This window comes from Sciurus carolinensis, chromosome 11 (assembly GCF_902686445.1).
Source record: "Sciurus carolinensis chromosome 11, mSciCar1.2, whole genome shotgun sequence".
NCBI lineage: Eukaryota > Metazoa > Chordata > Mammalia > Rodentia > Sciuridae > Sciurus > Sciurus carolinensis.
Window position 1 is genome coordinate 12,794,761 of NC_062223.1, and position 12,452 is coordinate 12,807,212.

General features: G+C 40.8%; 1 pseudogene; it reads right to left on the minus strand.

Moving 5' to 3' along the window:
• Nucleotides 1–5,368: 5,368 nt before the first annotated feature.
• On the minus strand, nucleotides 5,369–5,852 carry LOC124958455 (cyclin-dependent kinase 2-interacting protein-like; annotated as a pseudogene).
• Nucleotides 5,853–12,452: the final 6,600 nt, after the last annotated feature.

Consider the following 12,452-nt stretch of genomic DNA (forward strand, 5'->3'; position numbering starts at 1 on the left):
GGATGGGAGAAAATCAGAGAGACTTAGATAATAAACTCTGTTGATTACAGGAAGGAGAGAGAACTTCCTCCTATAAATAGGGAGATTTCTGGCTAAGAGGATCAGAAAGGGGTTTGATCAGAAAACAGGTAGGTTGAACTGGATGAACTCTGAAGATGAGGCAAATGAGGGTGTTTCACCTAGGTCAGGAAAGAGGGACCAAGAGGGAGAAACCCTCACTCCAGAGCCTGGTTCCTCCTCAGCTGGACATTCCCAGGCACCTGCAAGGACCTGGGAAGGGAGGGTCTGAAAGCTGCACCTCTGCTCAGAGACCCTGTGTAGAGCCTGCTGCCAGGTGTGCAGCGCCCTCGCTTCTAGGCCAGGTGGCTGTTGGGTCCTGAGAGGACTCTGAGCCAGGCTGCCTGTGCTCTGCTCCTGACTGCACTGTTTGCTGACTGTGGACAGGAGACTTAATGCTCTGTGTCTCTTAAGGTGGGAGCAGTCACAGTCCTGAGGGACACACCCTCAACTTCTTCAGAGATCTTGGGAGTCATAAGCAAGATGAAATATGCAAAGTATTTTACAACAGGGATGGACCCTTAGTGGTACTAGGTAGGTGCCAACTGCCAGCCATTATTTATATAATTAGGTAATGTGGGTTGACTGTTTAGGTCAGTGGTAGAGCATGGGCTTGGCATGTGTGAGGCCCTGGGTCAAACTCTAGCACAGAAATAAAGAAAGAAAAAGAAGGAAGGAAGGAAGGAGGGGAGGGAGGGATGGAAGGAAAAGAGAGACAAGGAAAATAAGAAAGTAAGTAAAAAGTACGTAGGGATAAACCTCCAATGAATACTAGGATCATTAGAGATCACTGAAAACTCTAAAACCAAGACAGATGAGAATAAATAGGTATTTTAAATTACTAACTCACAAGTTTAATAGGTGGTCAGACAATTAACAGAGTGCTGGTTTCTATAAAATGTCTAGAATGAAATAGCCATTGCTTCTAGGATTTTTCTTCAACAAGGAAGAGAAGACTAGTATTGTTCACTAAGCTTGCCTGATATCTTGGTTTTTACAGTTAGAAATGAATCAGATTTTACATCAATGGGATTAATCATAAATGTGTTTGTTAAGGATATGTCTGATGTAGTTTACAAGGTAAAATGCTAAAACATCAATGGTTAATTTTGATTTCTTAAGTTCCATAAGGTAATATATTTAAACATTATGTGTGTGTTCATATATTGGTAAATGGAAAAAGGTTTAAGATTGCTTTGTCTTTATTTCTTCACTAAAAACAGGTTACTAAGAGTTAAGATTCTAACAGGTGTAATTCTACATACAACCCAACATAGAATTGGGTTTCAATTAAAGTACTATAAAAACATAAAATATTTCATCTTATTAAAGTGGAATAATTTATCTAAGTTCAGAAATTTCATGAAGATTGTTTCAGAATGTGAATTTTAAAAAGTGATCAACATCTAGGGAAGAGATATAAGAAAGTTCTAGGTATGGAAATATATTTTAATATGGAAAGTAGAAAGAAAAATATTTCTGGACAGGAAAGTCTTTGTGTGGTAAAGTAATAAGTTGTAGACTGTCTAAGCAAGTTGCAGAAGGTTTGTGGAGGGTAAATTTTAAAAAATTTGTGTGTAACTAAGTGGGTTATATATAATTAGCACAATCAAAGTTATTTAAGGCTTTTTCTTAAGGTCAAATATTAATGTACTGACAAAACAAAAGTTTAATCCTCTATGTATTAAAGTAACAAGATTTTTAAAAATTATGTATTTTTAAAAAAATTTTTTACAGACTGCATTTTGATTCACTGTACACAAATGGGGTACATCATTTTGTTTCTATGGTAGTAGTTCATAGCTATTCCATGAAATAAACATGTTTTTACTCTTGTTAATTTCAATCATATAATCTTGTAAATTTATAACTATTGTCTGTTAGTGTCTTACAGAGGTATGACTTCTAATATAACAACCTGCATTAATTTGAGATAATAGGCCAACAGACAGGAAGTAAGGCTAATAACTTCCAGTACTAATACAGACACCAACTAAATAGAAGGGGTAAATAACTGTACAGTTATACACATTGAAGTTAAAACCCAGTACCTCTACTTTAAGACTGGTGAAACTGGCTTGCTGGATGTTTAAGACCGAAACTTGGAGACTAAAGTTAAGATCATAAAAGGGCTAAGAAAGAAAATAGAAAATATTTGGCTCTTGCCCTCTGAGTCAGCTCAAACTAAGGGAATGGGGGTACTTCTCTGAGAGCTTTGCAACTCTGGGCCACATGACCACCCAATAAGGGTGATCACTGAGACCCTGGAGAACAGAAAGTCAATCAGTGTTCATGCTGCAAAGAGCAGGGTCCATGGTGAGGGAGATGTTCCTGATGATTCCAAGGAAGTCACGTGTCAAGGAGATCCTGACCCATCCTGGTAGATGGGACTAATGGAGCTAAGAGGCTGCTCTAAAGCACCCAAGGGTGATCCCCTGAGAAAACCCAGCTGATTCTTAACAATAGATAGGAATAAGGTCAATTTGGTCTAGCCTAACAAGTTATAACCAAATCACAGTCATTCCTGGGCATTTAAAGGAAAAGAATAGTTCTTTTAATGTAACTTAAGATGTACACCTGTGTCAGCTCCACCAAGAGCAAATAAGACTGGAGGCTACAAAAGAGGGATTCTTAGGAATGCCTGCTAACGATCAAAGGAGACTATCAGAGTCAGAAGGTTGTTAGTCAATAGTCAGTTAAAGGCTTACAAATTGTCCTAACCTCCCATGCAGGTAAGCTTGATCTGTGTTTACTAGTATGATTATCTAACCCTAAGTAGCAGAAATAAAGAGATCTCTACTAAACACAGAGGTTATGGCAATAAAAAGATATTTTACAAAAATCAGATGGCTTTATATATCTTAACTACATCTTATAAGGGCATCTGTGACATCATAAAAACTGAATGTTATGCTTACATTCCTGATAACTCTGGCAAGGTTAAAGATTTACATTCCCAAATAGAGGCGGTGTCCTTGCTGGTCTTGTTATGGGAACAGCTTTTTAGCTCTTGCACCTTCTGGTGAGATTACCAGTTCCTATCATCATCATGATGTTCATTGGCATGCTCCAAGTGCTGTGACATTTATTTCATATTAATCTTATTTCAGTACTCATATCTTCTTGTTTCTTGCATAGAAGCACCCACCTCCCAGATGACTTTACAGCCTATTGCTTCCAAACCAGACTTTTGTCACAGACCCCTCAACGGACTCAAAACTTTCCTGAAAGGGAAACCCAAACTGCTTGCCCCACATTGCCCCACCTCACCCTCTCAGCTCGAAGCATCCAGAGGAGCCATTGTCCATTTTCCCTTACAGTAGTGAGGATTTCCTTCTCAGGGTGGATGGGATGTTTGAGGCTAGGGGGCAAAAGGACAGTCAGTGTAGGTAATGAATGACCAGGTCGGAAAGATGAAACTTTATTCAAAGGGAATGGGAAGTTAATACTTTCAGGACCCCTTCCCCTCCTCTTTACCTGATGTCAAGGTTACCTGCATCCAGGGTCTTTTTCTTCCCTGTAAGCAGTTGTTAATTCATGCCCTTGGGATGCTCCCTTCCTGCCTATACCCCTGGGTGGCTTTGTTCTCACCCCTGGATAACGCCACATTTTGGGCACTCCACCTTTTGCTCAGTCCCTTTTTGGACCAGATAAAGGGAGGAGGGGCGTGAGAAAAAAGAAAATCTAAAATCTATAAAAGAGGCAGAACATCCCCACTTCCCTGGGCACCAACTTCTAAACTGGAGCCTCTCCTCTGCCTCTGAGGAGGAGTTTCTCTCTCTCTCTCTCTCTCTCTCTCTCTCTCTCTCTCTCTCTCTCTCTCTCTCTCTTTCTCTCTTTCTCTCTCTCTGTCTCTTTCTGTTGTGTCCTTTAAATAAAACTTTTGCTCTTGCTATAGCATTTCTTGGGTGTTCAATCTTCGGCATCAGGGAGACAGGACTCAGATTCTTAACAACGGCATCAATACCACCTGCCTTAGGAGGTGGGCAGGTCATTTTCCTCAGCTGCAGGTAATGATTCCCAGAGACATAGGTAAAACTTCATCAGGGCACAGCTAGTAATTAGCACAACTAGAACATTAATCCTGGACTTCTCACTCCAGAGAAGGCTCTTGATTCTATTTCCCTGCTTCTCTTGACCCTCAGGGACATCCCCTCATGGCTTAGAAGTTCCCTTGAGGCTGACTCCACTGCTGACCCACGTGAACTCTGGGTTGATTTCTGTACAAACCCCACAGTTTCCTGCTTTGGGCCTCTGCTGCCTGTGGGCTCCCCTCTGCTGCCTCACTCACTCTGGGTTGAAGACCCTCATCCATTCCCTCACCCCATGGAAGACAGCCCACATTGGTGCCCTACCTTGCCTCTGCATCTCCAGTGATCTCCTGGCCCCCAAACCCATGGCTCTCCATGAGGACCTCTCCTTCACTCATAGAGCTTCGTTGCTTTCCACTTGCTCCCTGCCCTTGCTCCTTGAGGACACGGCCCATGCCCTTGTCTCCTTGGATGACTGACATAGATGATGTCCTTAAGAAATTATTGTGAGGTTGATTGTGGAAGCACAACTTAACTTTTTAACAAACATTTCATTGGTTACAGTACATGCTTGATTACTATGTTTATTTGCAAACAGGATCTCCTTTATCAATAAAGGAACTTAGCATCCGATTCCAATTCTAAATAAAAGATCAGTGTCAATTGCTGTGTTGTGAACCAACATTTTGATTTTTTTCTTTAAAAAACGCCACATTTATTCAGTTCCACAACATACACAGACCCATAGAATGTGCAAGGTTTGGGAGGAGAGGACATCTCATTGGCCTGTCACATCTTGGACTGTGTTTTTGTCAGCAGTTTTCATTTCCATGATGCCTAACTTTACCCTGTTGACTCTGTAAGAGTCATTACATTACATTAGTTGTAATTATAGAATATGTGGTCATAAAGATCTAAATACAGATAAGTATAAAAGTAAAAATGTGTCATGAGGGATTTTCTGCACCAAGGTGAGTGATATGTAAAGTACACTTAACTTGCAAAAACCAGACCCCTCAGTCACTCTGCTCAGAAAGGCATTAGGTCAGGAATGATGGGCGGGTAAGGTACAAAGGGAGGGTGGCTACAGCAGGGCTGAGCATGACTGCAGAGGCCACAGAAGCTGCCACATGGTCCTAGAGAACTCCATGAATGCTGGTGGGCAGCCAGGCCAGAGTGAAGGGTCCGGTCCTGGGCACAACACCAAGTCTCACCCAAAAGACCATCCACTGGGGGACAGGGAGGATGCCAGTGGTCTGGAGCCAAGGTCTATGGGATGGTCACAGGACCTGGTGCCCTGTCTCCAGCAGCATGCTCTCCATGTAGGGCTGGTACAGCCACACTGACAGGTAGCTCAGGGCAAGGTCATGTTCTGCCATGTATGCCAGCTCTGCACCCACCGTGCACTTCAGGAGGAACTCCTGCCTGTACGTGTCAGAGAGCTGGTGGGAAACCTCGTATAAGTGGGTTGTAGACCACATGTGAAACATAGGGGGCCGCTCACTCTCCTCCCCATAATGGTAATTTTCTAGTTCACAAATTCCCTTGGTAGTTGAAAACAGCTTTTCCATTTTCACCAGTATTTTGGTCAAACCATCCAATGTAGCCTGCCAATTCCTCACATAGCAACTCAAGCTCCTTATCATAGGGTGGATACATCTTTTCTTCATTTCCACTGGAAGGTGGGTTGCTGCTATTTAATTCGATCTTGTCTTTACTCCTTCCATGGTCAGCAGAAATCCCAGCAAGGAGACCCAAGCCCATTTTGATTTCTCAAATGAGGACTTTGGGGTCAGAAGAGAGGAGACTGGTGAGATGAAGAGGTAGTTGACCCCTGCCAACCTAGTTCACCTCAGTGCCCATTTTCCTCCTGATATTACTCTTACCATGTGATGTAACCTGAATCTATTGAATGCTTTGGGATTAGGAGCCACGTATGGATACAGAACAAGAAGTTACTGAGGAGATCCAAGATGGTGGGATACACAAGGTTGCAATCCTCATTGTTCTGTGGTACAAAACCAAGAAAACAGAGAGGGAGCTTCTCTGCAAAGTAGGTGAACAAAAAAGGCAGGGAGGACTTTACTGGAACCTAAAACTGAACATTCAAAGCAGACCAGGGACACAGGAGTTTGGATATAATAAAATAAGAAAAAAATCCCCAGCAGTGCTGCCACAGCCAGGCCAGAAGTGCCAGCCAGAGAGTCCTTCATGAGCATAGTAAGAGGGATAAGGGAACTAAAGGAACTTGCATTTTAGTGAGGTATAACTGGAACCTGAAGGATGCACTGCACAATATCAGCATGTGGGTAAAGAAGTTGCCAACCCTCCTGGTGATATGCAGAGGACAAAGGAATGAAACGTTTTGCAGCTGCAGCACAGGGCCTGGCAATTAAAGAAGCCAATTCCTGGAAAAATCAAGTTTGGCCCAAAATACAGGCCCAGTAAACACATGCTGCATGACAGAGAGTGTACTTAAGTGACCAGAAGAAAATCAAAATGGAGAGAGGTTTACACAGGGAAAAATGAGTCATGGAAACCCACCCAGCTCTACCCCTCTCCCGACAATCTGACCACTTGCAGGACTGGCTGGGAGAGATGGATCTGACTGGGAATTTGGAAGGGCAGAGGTGGGAGAAACTTTTTGGAGTCTGAAGCTGAGACCAGGAAACGTGGGGTTTGCAGGTGATGTAGGGAACTAAGAATTGACTCCTCCACCAGACAAGTGGAACCCAAGGGAGATCCCTGGGGTGCAGTCTTCCAGCATGGACCAGCAAGTACTGGGTGCTGGAGGTGCACTGATCTAAAATCTCCAGACCAATTAGCATTCAGTGAAGAGTCTGGAGCCTGCCTAAGCCTAGATCCTGCCTCCAAGAACTCCACCTGCAGGATTACCTCTCTCACTCTAGCAATCCTGAGGGTGGAGCATCACACTCCAGAAGACCCTCCTAGAACTGCTGAGAAGAGAAGCTGAGAGTATTTTGAACTCCAACAGAAAAATTTTCATCAAAATTTTTATTTAAATTATTTTTTGCTCTTTAATTGCAACCTTAATGGTACATGGACATTTATACAGTTTCCTCTTTTTTTTCTTCCCATCTCTAGCATTTTTAAACTAATTATTTTCTGTGGATTTTTTTTGTGTGTGTGCACAAGGATGTTTTATTAGTATATTTTAGTTTTGTTTTGTATTCTTTTATTTTTATGTTTTTTATTTAAAATTTTACTTTATGTATATTTTTCACCTTCCTATCTGTCTCCCTTGGTTCTCTCTTTTCTTTTGTTAACATCCAATCTCTATTGTTCTCTCTTTCACTCTGCCTTTAATCTTTAACATCTGTATTCTCTTCTCCATCATAATCATAATATCCTATAATACTTCTGTTCTCTCCTTGTCCACCATTTGAAAATGTTAATGCTTTTCCAAACTTGCTATTTTTATTATAGGCAATAACTAATCATATAATTTCTGTTCATTGTGACAATTAACATTCTAGATGTCATAGTATGAAATATTTGATTTAATGCTGTAAATTGTTTGCATTGGTTGTTGTTATTATTTTTCTCCCCCTAAACAGTAAGATACTGAAAACCTTCAGGGACACTATAAGTCCACAGGGTAGAAACTCTACTGCCTCAGATCCATACTGTTAGATGGGTAGACACAAAAATAATATGAAAAAGCAAGAGAACAAATTGCCCCAAGGAAACCAAGGAACCTGGATAACAGAATCCATCAATACCATAGTGGAAGAAATGTCAGAGAAGGAGTTTAGAATGTACATAGTTAAACTGGTCTGCAAAGTAAAGGATGATGTAAGAGAGCAAACACAGGTAGCAAGAGATCATTTCAATAAAGAAATAGAGATTCTATTTTTAAAAAAACCAGAAATCCTTGAAATGAGGGAAACAATAAACTAAAATTAAAAATCCAATAGAAAGCATCACCAACACACTAGACCACTTGGAAGACAGAACACCAGGCAACAAAGGCAAAATACATAATCTTGAAAATAGGGTTGACCATGAAGAGAAGATGTTAAGAAACCATGAACAGAACTTCCAAGAATTATGGGATAACATGAAAAAACCAAATTTAAGATTTTTCAGGATAGATGAAGATACAGAGATAAAAACCAAAGGAATGAACAATCTTTTCAATGAAATAATATCAAAAAATTTCCCAAAGCTAAAGAATAAAATGGAAAACCAAATGCAAGAGACTTACAGGACTCCAGGGTGCAAAATTACAACAGACTCACCTCAAGGCATATTATAATGAAAATGCCTAGCATACAGAATAAGGATAGATTTTAAAAGTTTTGAGAAAAAATATAGATTACATTTGAGGGGAAACCAATTCAGATCTCAGCAGATTTCTCAGCCCAGACCCTCAGCACTAGGAGGTCCTAGAATAACACATTCCAAGCTCTGAAAGAAAATGGATGCTAACCAAGAATCCTATATGCGGCAAAATTAAGCTTTAGATTTGGTGATGAAACAAAACCTTCCATGATAAACAAAAATGTAAAGAATTTGCAACCAGAAAGTCTGTACTTCAGAATATTAACAAAATATTTCCTTAAGATGAGATGAAAAAAGAAAAGTGAAAACCAGTGAAGGGAGGAACTGTACTAAAGGAATCAAATGAGAAATTAATTCCAATTTAAAACTAGAAGAAAATAAAAATGACTGGGAACACAAATCATATCTCAATAATAACCTTGAATATTAATGGCCTAAACTCATCAATCAAAAGACATAGACTCGCAAATTGTATTAAAAAACAAGACCCAACAATATGCTGTCTCCCAGAGACTTGCCTCATAAGCAAAGACATCCACAGACTGAAGGTGAAAGGATGGGAATAACATATCACTCACATGGATCTGGCAAACAAGCAGGGGTTTCCATCTTTATATCAGATAAAGTGGACCTCATGACCAAGTTAAATAGAAGGAACAAAGATGGACATTTTATACTGCTTAGGGAATTATGCATTAACAACATGTAACAATCATAAATATTTATGCCCCAAACAATGGAATATCTACTTACATCAAAAAAATCCCTTCTCAAATTCAATAATCAAACAGACCACAACACAATAATACTGGGTGACTTTAACACACATCTGTCACTACTGGATAGATCCTCGAAATGAAAACTAAACAAAGAAACTATACAACTGCATAATACAACAAATAATTTAGACTTAACAGACAGATACAGAATATTTCATCCATCAATGAGCAAATACACTTTCTTCTCAGCCGCACATGGAAACTTCTCTAAAATAAACCATATGTTTTGCCACCAAAAAACTCTCAGCAAATACAAAAACTAGAGATACTACCCTGCATCCTATCCAATCATAATGGAATGAAATAGAAATCAAAGAATAAAAATAGAAGTTATTCTAACACCTGGAGACTAAATAACACTCTATTGTGTTTGGAGAAATTCTAATTCTTAGCTGGCAGCAGTGAACGTCTCAAGTGTGTAAACCTGCGGGGAGGAGTGTTCTGCTTCGGTCACCTAGGAAAGTATACAACTCTCCCAAATTGACTCAGAGTAACCAAGGGAACCTTTATAGGAACCTGGTGGTGTGATCACCAATGGCACATTGTGATTGGGCAAGAAACCTATAAAATGTATAGCTGTTCCCGCAATAATCCAGTTTGCAAGCTGCTTGCCACAAGCCTACTTCAACCCAACTCCTGGAGTCTGGGTCTTGACTCTGTGCCCTTACCCTGCATATGAGCTAGCCTGGCACAAGAGAGATTACATTTTGGTGCCCCACGTGCCTCGTCTACTCACACCTCAGGATTTGCAAGCCCCCGGTGATTCAGTAAGGGCCTCTTTGTGTTTGGTCAGCCGACTGTCCTGTGAGGTGAGAACAGGACCCCTATTCCCCCTTTCTTCTTGTATTGTCCTGATTCCCGAGAAAAGGCACACACCGCTGCTATCGCCACCTTCCCGTCAGTGGCTCTACTTTCCCCTTTGGTTCTCCCGGTGAATTTGCATAAGGGATTGATCCCCCTGAATTCAGAACCAGATCTCCCTCTGTGGAGATTTCTACCAGAGACACCGTGTGAGATATGACCGTGAACTGACAACTCACAGAAATTCCCTGCTAAGCATGAGACATTGGATCCTAAACACCTCTTTGTCAGAAGATAGGCTCTTTTGTCCTCCCGCTGGTCCCCTATCTTAGGCTCAGGGATACTCATTGCAGGTTCCTTTACAGTCCTTTTCTTTATTCCTGAGAGATTTGTTTACTCCAATCTCCCCCTATGCAGAGAGCTTGGCAGCTTGCTGCTTTAAGGGCACTTCTCTCACAGTGTGGGCTTAAAGTGAAACCAAATGACCCTTCAGGCCTCCACTTCAAGTGTTGTAACTTCTGAGGATGAGGAGCAAGAAACCAAATAACAAAGGTCTCCCACTCTCTGCCCCTCCCCCCTCTATACCCTTGGATTGAATTGCCCTCTCTCGCTCCTTCTGGAGTTCCCTCTGTGAAGCACAGAGTTTTAAAAGGGTCTTCTTTTTCTCCCAAGAATTCATTTGCAGCATACCCCATCAATTTGGGCCCTGGTGGGGATGAAAGGCCTTGGCTCCCCATCCCACTCCCAGACCTGGCCCCTCTTAGGAAGGCAGAAGTGAGAGAAGGTTTAGTCTCACCAGCACTGTTTTATCCTATAATAACAATGTTTTATGCCTGTTGAAAGGGAGTTCCAACAGAGAATGTAAATTCAAAAATTTTACTCTCTCAGACTATAGAAGAAAGTGAAACAAAACCTGTACTCCTCCCACCCGGGGAAAATGGTGGAGAAAACACGGCACAGATAGCAAAATATAACCCTTCCAGCTACTCCTCTTTGTTCTCTGCAAGTAACTGGAGAACAGGACATTCCTCATCAATTGATTTTGGCAGAGAAACATGTCTGGTCACATTCCTCATGCCCCCCCCCCAACCCCATCCAAAACAAAAAAGTGAACCAACAGATCCACCTACTGGAAAAAGAAAACTCCCATGGGAGGTGGCTGGTGTGGAGGAAATAACCCTAACCAGCCCAACAGCCTGTGGCATGTCACAGTAAGGAGTGACATAGCAGCCCCATTCCTCAAAAGTAGTGGGAGATAATGTTTCATGATTATCTGCATCCAAACCTGACCTGATTCCCAACCAGGAAAAGGGGTTAAAAGGCCCTAGGCAATTTCCCCTGCCTGGCCTTGCTGAAGCCTGCATTGGAGTGTAGACTGCAGCAGTCTCAGCGGGGGACCAACCTGAGACTGAAGAAAAAAAGTGTCCATTTTAAACTTCTCCTGGGCTGCAACAAAGAACTAACTCACTGTCTCTCTGCCTCTCCCTCCCTCTCACTCCTTCTCTCTGCTTTCCTCTTTCTCACTCTCTCATGCTATAATTAATGGTCATTATCATTTTTTCTTCTAGGATTCTTGTTTTGTTTTGTTTTTCTTAAATGCTATATTTTTTGAGCTCACAATTTTGATCCTACATAAATAGTTTAATGATTTGTTGATCAGTTCTATTTTTTTATCCAACTCGAGTTATTTTTGAACATCTGTGTCATTGCAATGGAGATAAACATCACAAGGCCTTTGCTTTTGTGTTATGTGTATATCGTGTTGTCTGATGTCATGTTGTCTATTTGCAGCTAAATATCATACACATGATATTTAAAGTGAGTGCCCATAAAATTAAAATTTAAAAAATGGATCCAAATACTTTTAATTCACATGATTTAAGCAGTTTAATTTAAATTGGGTACACTAATAAAAGTAAATGTCTTTACAATTAACTCACAAGTCTCTATATGGTCAAACTAATAAAATGTTGATGTTTATAAAATATCTAATATCAATTGTTTCTAGGACTCAATTGACCTACTAAACACAGGTCATACCAATAAGAGGGTATTTTACAAAAATCATATGACATTAAGTAGCTTAGCTATATTTTCTTGGGACATCAATGACATTAAGAGTTAAATGTTTTGTTTACATTCCTGATAACCTGGACAATGTTAAGTTTCCCAAATAAAGGCCTTTTCCTCTCCAGCCTTTGTTAGGCCTTGTTATGGGAACAAACTCTCAGTTCTTCCATCTCCTGGTGAGGGATTATTAACTTCTCTCATTTTCATGATATTCATTGACATGTTCCAGATATTGCAACATTTATTTTCTGTTAATCTCATTTCAATACTCACTCACTTTTTGTTTCTCTCTCATAGAAGCACCCACCCTTAGATGACTTTACAACCTGCTCTTCCCCAAGTAGACTTCTACTATGGATCCTTTGATTGACACAGTTTCCAGGCTGCCCACTTCCAGCTCAAAGTAGCC